This window comes from Bubalus bubalis, chromosome 6, assembly GCF_019923935.1.
Source record: "Bubalus bubalis isolate 160015118507 breed Murrah chromosome 6, NDDB_SH_1, whole genome shotgun sequence".
NCBI classification, from domain to species: domain Eukaryota; kingdom Metazoa; phylum Chordata; class Mammalia; order Artiodactyla; family Bovidae; genus Bubalus; species Bubalus bubalis.
Window position 1 is genome coordinate 106,047,931 of NC_059162.1, and position 6,115 is coordinate 106,054,045.

The following is a 6,115-nucleotide window of genomic DNA, read 5'->3' on the forward strand; positions in this document are numbered from 1 at the left end:
TCCAAGGTCACTGCAAAACAGTCCTCTCCGCTTTCTGAGAACCCAGTCAGAGCGATGGGGATGTAGCAGAAGATGCCAGAGGAAAGTGAAATCAGAAAGAAGTCTAAATCCAAGGTGGATTCAGCATTATAATGATATTCAACTGGTGTGCACCAGTCCAGCCAAACTGGTGCTTATAATACTGAAATGCCTCCATAACAGTTATAAATAGCATTGTCCTGAGCTCCTGAGTGCCCCCTCCCTGTTGCCCTGGCCTCTCTATCTTCTCATGTTTCAGCAAAAAGGGGCTGTGGGAGCCTGTGCCAGCATGATGGATGGCCGGTGTCCACTCTGGTGGTCTCCCGGCTCTGCTGGCTTAGAGAGGTAAAGTGAGTTGTCCAAAGTCACACAGCTGGGAAATGGCAGCAGGAGAACTCGAGCTCATGTCTGTCTGATGCTGAGAATCAGGCTCTTAACTCTTCTGCCAAATGGCCCATCCACGTGCATAGATGTGACGCTTCTTAACACTGGACAGTCTGTTGAACATATTGACTCCCTGCCTGGCAAAATGCCACAATAGACTTGAGTGGGTACATCTTTGTTGCAGCTTCCTAAACAGTGAAGAAGAATTTAAGCTAGAATCAAACATTTGCACTTTCTGAAGCACCTCCAGACACCCCCATGTTCTGTGGAACTCCATATGTTTGGGCTGATGCTGGGTTTGGCAAACTGTGGCAACTTGGGCCAAATCTAGCCCACCCGTTTTTCTTTGTAATGATTTTCTTTCTGTCTGGCTGCGCAGGGTCTTGGCTGCTGCGTGGGCTTTTCTCTAGTTGCGGCAAGCAGGGGCTACTTTTTAGTTGTGGTGTGAGGACTTCTCCTTGTGGTGGCTTCTCTTGTTGCGGAGCAGAGGCTCCAGGGTGCATGCAGGCTTCAGTAGCTGCAGCACATGGGCTTAGCAGTTGCGGCTCCAGGCTCTAGGGGGGGCCTTTGGCAAGTGCCTCAACTTTCCTGGGATTATTTTCTCCCCTCAGTCGCGTCTGACTCTTTTTTGTCACCCTATGGACTGTAACTCGCTAAGATCCTCTGTCCATGAGATTTCCCAGGCAAGAACAGTGGAGTGGATTGCCATTTCTTTCTCCACCTACCACCTGTTTTTGTAAAGAAATTTTATTGGAATATAGCCATGCCCATTTGTTTACATATGTCTTCAGCATTTGAACTATAGCAAGAGAGTTGAATTGCTTCAACAGAAATCGAGGAGCTGAAAATTTTCCTCTGGATCTTTGTGGGAAGAGTTTGCTGACCTCTGGGTTAAGGCAAACATCCCCGGCCTACTCCTCAATGGGAGAGACCAGCTTACATCCACCTAAGCATTCGGAGGTAGAGGCTGGCTAGGTTGCAGAGGGGGTCAGCAGGAGTGGATTCTGTGCCCATCTGCAGGCATCATCAGGGATTGTAGGCATTGGGAATCTTGATGCTAAACACAGTAGGCTCTTAGCATCCGAGGGCTGAAGATTTCAAGGTCTGTTTTCAAGTGCCATGGCACATAGTAATTTGGAATTTCGATGCACACGTATGACTTGAGTGCTGGGTGTGGGGCAGGCAACAGGACCCCTGGCTAAAGCTGAGCCCAGCTGGCTAGCTAGTATCTGCTCAGCTCAGCCGTGTGGTTCTCAGCTCATGAGTGCCCCTGAGGAGTTTCTTGAGAAGTGATAAGTGCTGGTAGATACATGGGCCTTAGGTAAATATTAGTTTGGGATAAAGTGAAGTGCCCCCTGTTGACTTAAGGACCTCGATCTAACGAGTCATCCACATGCTGTCTGTGGAAGCAAGAAATAGCTCTTCACAAAGAGGATTCCAGGGAGAATTTCAGCTGGCTCAGAAGTTACTGATCAAGTAAGATAACACTCAGGTGAAAGCTGGAATGTCAGTTTTCTTGTGGTTGTGAGAGAGTCACAGACATACACACCCTCATGCTGGAATTGTGGGTCAGGGGAAATCTGGAGATTTAGGGAATGGCAAGTGTAGAAGTGGTGCTTACTGCCATGATTGCTGGTGCTGTTCCACAGTAGAAGGATACCCTTCAGTGCTAAGTGCAGACCTGGCTTCAGAAGCCTTCTCAACCCAGCATTCTAGGCAGCCACCACTGGTGAGCTGGAGTTGACACGAAAGATGAAAAACCTGTTTTGCCATCCCTGTTGGTGGTGGATATTGCTCTCCAGGGCGGTGTGCAAGGCCCTGAATGTTCGTTCTCTGATGCTCTGCTGCAGCTCTGAGGATGCCAGGGTCTCACCTGGCTAGGTGAGAGGAGGGAGGGGGAGGACGGAGAATGGCATCCTGGGTTGGCGGCTTCCTTAGAAGGGGTGCCTGAGGACTTCCCTGGTGGTCCAGTGGTTAAGAATCTGCCTGCCAATGAAGGGGACACAGTTTCAATCCTTGGTCTGGAAAGATTCCACATGCTGTGGGTCACCTAGGCCCATGTGCCGGAACTGTTGAGCCTGTGCTCTAAAGCCTGCGGGCTGCAGCTGCTGAGCTTGCATGCCCTAGAGCCTGTGCTCTGCGACAAGAGGAGCCACCGCGATAAGAAGCCGGCGCATCACGACTAAGTATCCCCCACTCTCCACAACTAGAGAAGACCTGGTGCGGCCCAAATTGAAATAAAATAATTTTTAAAAAATAAAAGAAGAGGTGCCTGAGAAGCAGTGTCTCAGGTTTCCCTGTCTTCAAGCAAAGTACAAATGCCCCTCCTACCAGTAGGGGGCACTGCAGGCCAACACTCTGCTGCTGGCCGCAGTTTCTGGTTTTCTTTGCTGTTTACTTTTCTCTCCCATGTTACTTGGTGCTGTGCTGGACTCCTGCAAGTAGCTCAGTCAAAAAGGACTTTGGGTGCTTTGAAGATGTTCATTAAACATACCTTTGTGATGAGCTGCTCTTACTAACAACCACTGTGATGGTGTATATGGACACACTTATATGAATATGTGCAACAGGAAAAAAACCACACATGCATGCTTTTTGTACATGTTGTGGTTTTGTGGGTTTGTATAATGTTTTGTGGGTGTGTATAATGGGGCAGATAACTCTGCTAATGACTGAATATGTGTGTGTGTGTGTGTGTGTGTGTGTACAGGATGGTTATCTCTGTTAACCAAGGGGTCCTGGGTATACTGATGGCCAGCCCTGCTTCCTGGAACTAGTCCTGGCTCTTCCTGTCATCTCATGGGCCTTTGCACATGTGCAGTGTGGGGCCAGGCCCCTTATCTATTTCTCCAGCTTCTATCCTCTGGCAAACAAGGTTTTGGCTCCTCACCCTCTGCCTCCCACCCTTCAACCCTGCAGCCTTAAAGACAAAGCGGTGGAATCACTTCTGAATGCACCTGCCTCACCATCTACATTTATTTCTTGCCTTCTCTTGACAGTCCCGAGGCCAACATGTACAGTCGGGCAGATTGTGTACTGCACAAATGCAGATGAGCCATTTACACTGTGAGTGATACCTCCTAGGCATTTATAAAAGCTGCTAACAGTACCCAGCTTCCCTGGTCATCTCATGGCCATAGCTAGGAAAGCTGCTTTCTTCCCTGCCCTCCTGGTCCAGCCTGGCCTAGACTGGGACTGTCCTCCACTTGGGTGTTCTGGACTGATCCAGAAGGGACTTACCCTTGGCCTTGATCAGGAAGTATCTGATGGGTCATCCCCCAAGAGGGCTTTGGATTCCGTTTATGAAATTGAAATATGGCTGGCAACTTTCGGTCACAAACCAAAACTCTGCAGACAGGAACCCTGAGTTCCACACTCCTGGCCTGCAGGTGAATACATCTTCATGAGCCAACTGTTAAAATGGGTCTGCTCTGGAATTAGGGTAGAAGCCTCAAGGCTGGGCGTGTAGCTGCATCAGATAGAAAATGATGAGGTCACTATAGACTGGACGTCTGGGCCAGGCCACAGACTCTGATGCCTCCAAGGCCAGGCAGGAGACATGAATGAGCAAGAGGATTAGGCAAGGACTGTAGCAAAATGGGGAACACAGATACTGTCATCTGACATGGTTGCTGCTGTGTGGGAATGTGGGCTGCTGTTGCCAAATATTCCTCCCCATATTCCAAGAGAAGCTAGAAATTTGGACTTTTAAATGTTGGCTGCTATTATGGATTTAGAAAACACTGTGCGTGCCAAATAAAACACATCTTACAGGCCAAATCCGGCCTCTGAGTTTCCAGTTTGCACCCTCTGACCCAGGCTTGGTGAATTGGGTTTTTCAGAAACGAGTAATTAACAGTATGAAGATATAATACTCAGACTCACAGAGCTTTGGATCCTAAGAGACCCTGGAGATAACCCAGTTCATACCTTTTTGTGTTTTAAACTGTGTACATATAAACTCCTTTATTAACAGTACACATGTCTCTGGGCTTCCCAGGTGGCGCTAGTGGAAAGGAACCCACCTGCCTAATGCAGGAGACTTAAAAGATAGGTTTGATTCTGGGTCAGGAAGACCCCGTGGAGGAGGGCATGGCAAACCACTCCACTATTCTTGCTTGGAGAATCCCATGGACGGAGGAACCTGGCAGGCTCCACTCCATAGGGTCACACAGAGTCGGACACAACCGAAGCAACTTAGCTTGTGCACACACCTATCCTTACGTTCTACTGGAAGTGTTAGTTGTCCAGTCGTGTCCAACTCTGTGACCCTGTGGACTGTAGCCTGCTCGGCTCCTCTGTCCATGGAATTTACCAGGCAAGCATACTGGAATGGGTTGCTATTTCCTACTCCAGGGGATCTTCCCCACACAAGGATCGAACCCAGGTCTCCTGCATTGCAGGCAAGTTCTTTACCATTCAACCCACTAGGGAAGCCCATATCCTTAAGTTCTAACTTCTACTTACAAACATCTTGGTACCCCCAATTTAGAAGAAGATTTAAAATGAAACCTCTACACACAGTGGGCTTGTGTCTACCTGTCAGAAGCCCTATTTTATACCATTTGTTTTATGGTAGGTCTACTTCAGTCTTTTGCAAACATGGGCTGCCCTGGCCTTCCTTATAACCTAGCTTCTCTCGGTTACTTCCCGTGGTAGACCAGTAAGTGCCTCCTTAAACAGGTGGAACTTGTGTTTCTTCATCTGTGGGACTTCCCTGGCCTGGGGGTGGGACCGCTCCCACTTTTCTCAGCATGACCCCTCCGTGGTCTGCCCTCAGCCCCCCGCAGGCCCCAGCCCTGTCTGGCTCTGTAGCATTTACCCAGTCACGCAAGAAAGGGTGCTATGTGCTTGCTGACGTGGGTTCCTCTCACTGCTCATGCTTGTCCTACTCCTAGTGTTACAATATGGCCTTCTGCTTCTTAAAAGCCATTCAAATAAATAGAGGACTTTTAAAATAAACTTACATTGCCTTCTTGTCGCCCCCTCACAATTGTACTCACCAGCTGTCTCAGGGTCTCTTCAAGGAATGCCAGTAGAGGGACTCCCCTGGTGATCCAGTGGTAAAGAATCTGCCTTCCAATGTAGGGGACGCAGGTTCAATCCCTGATCAGGAACTAAGATTCCACATGCTGTTCGGAGCAATGAAGCCCACACACCACAGCTAGAGAGCCTGCGCTCTGCAAGGAAGACCCAGTGCAGCCAACGTTTTTAAAAGATTAAACAAAGAAATGCCAGTGAGGACCCATGGAGTGAGCAGGCCTGGTATCTGTCCCATCCTTGAGTACCAGTCCCTTTCCATGGTCTCTCCCCATCCACTTGAATGCCAACTTGAGGGGAGATGGTGTGAGCCCATGAGAAGGCCAGCTTCCTCCAGAAGTGCTCTCGTGGACTCAGTATCCCCATCTGAAACTACGAGGGGGCGGGGAGGGGGATGGAGTGGGAGGAAGAAGAGGAGCTAAGAGAGCATGTGAGCTGCAGAAGGAAGGGAGGGACTCAGATTCCAGCCTCGGCCCCCAAGTCATCTGTCCTCCAGCACCTCCGCCCCCGCCCACAGCCCACCCAACCTAGGGTACCTCTCTTCTGTTCCATCCACCACCTTCATTTCTCCTGCACTGTCCTTTACCTCTGTCAGTTGAGGCCCTGTCCAGGCTCATCTCAAATACAACTTTCTCAGCTAGGCTCCCTCAAAACTCTGTGTATCGAGGGACAG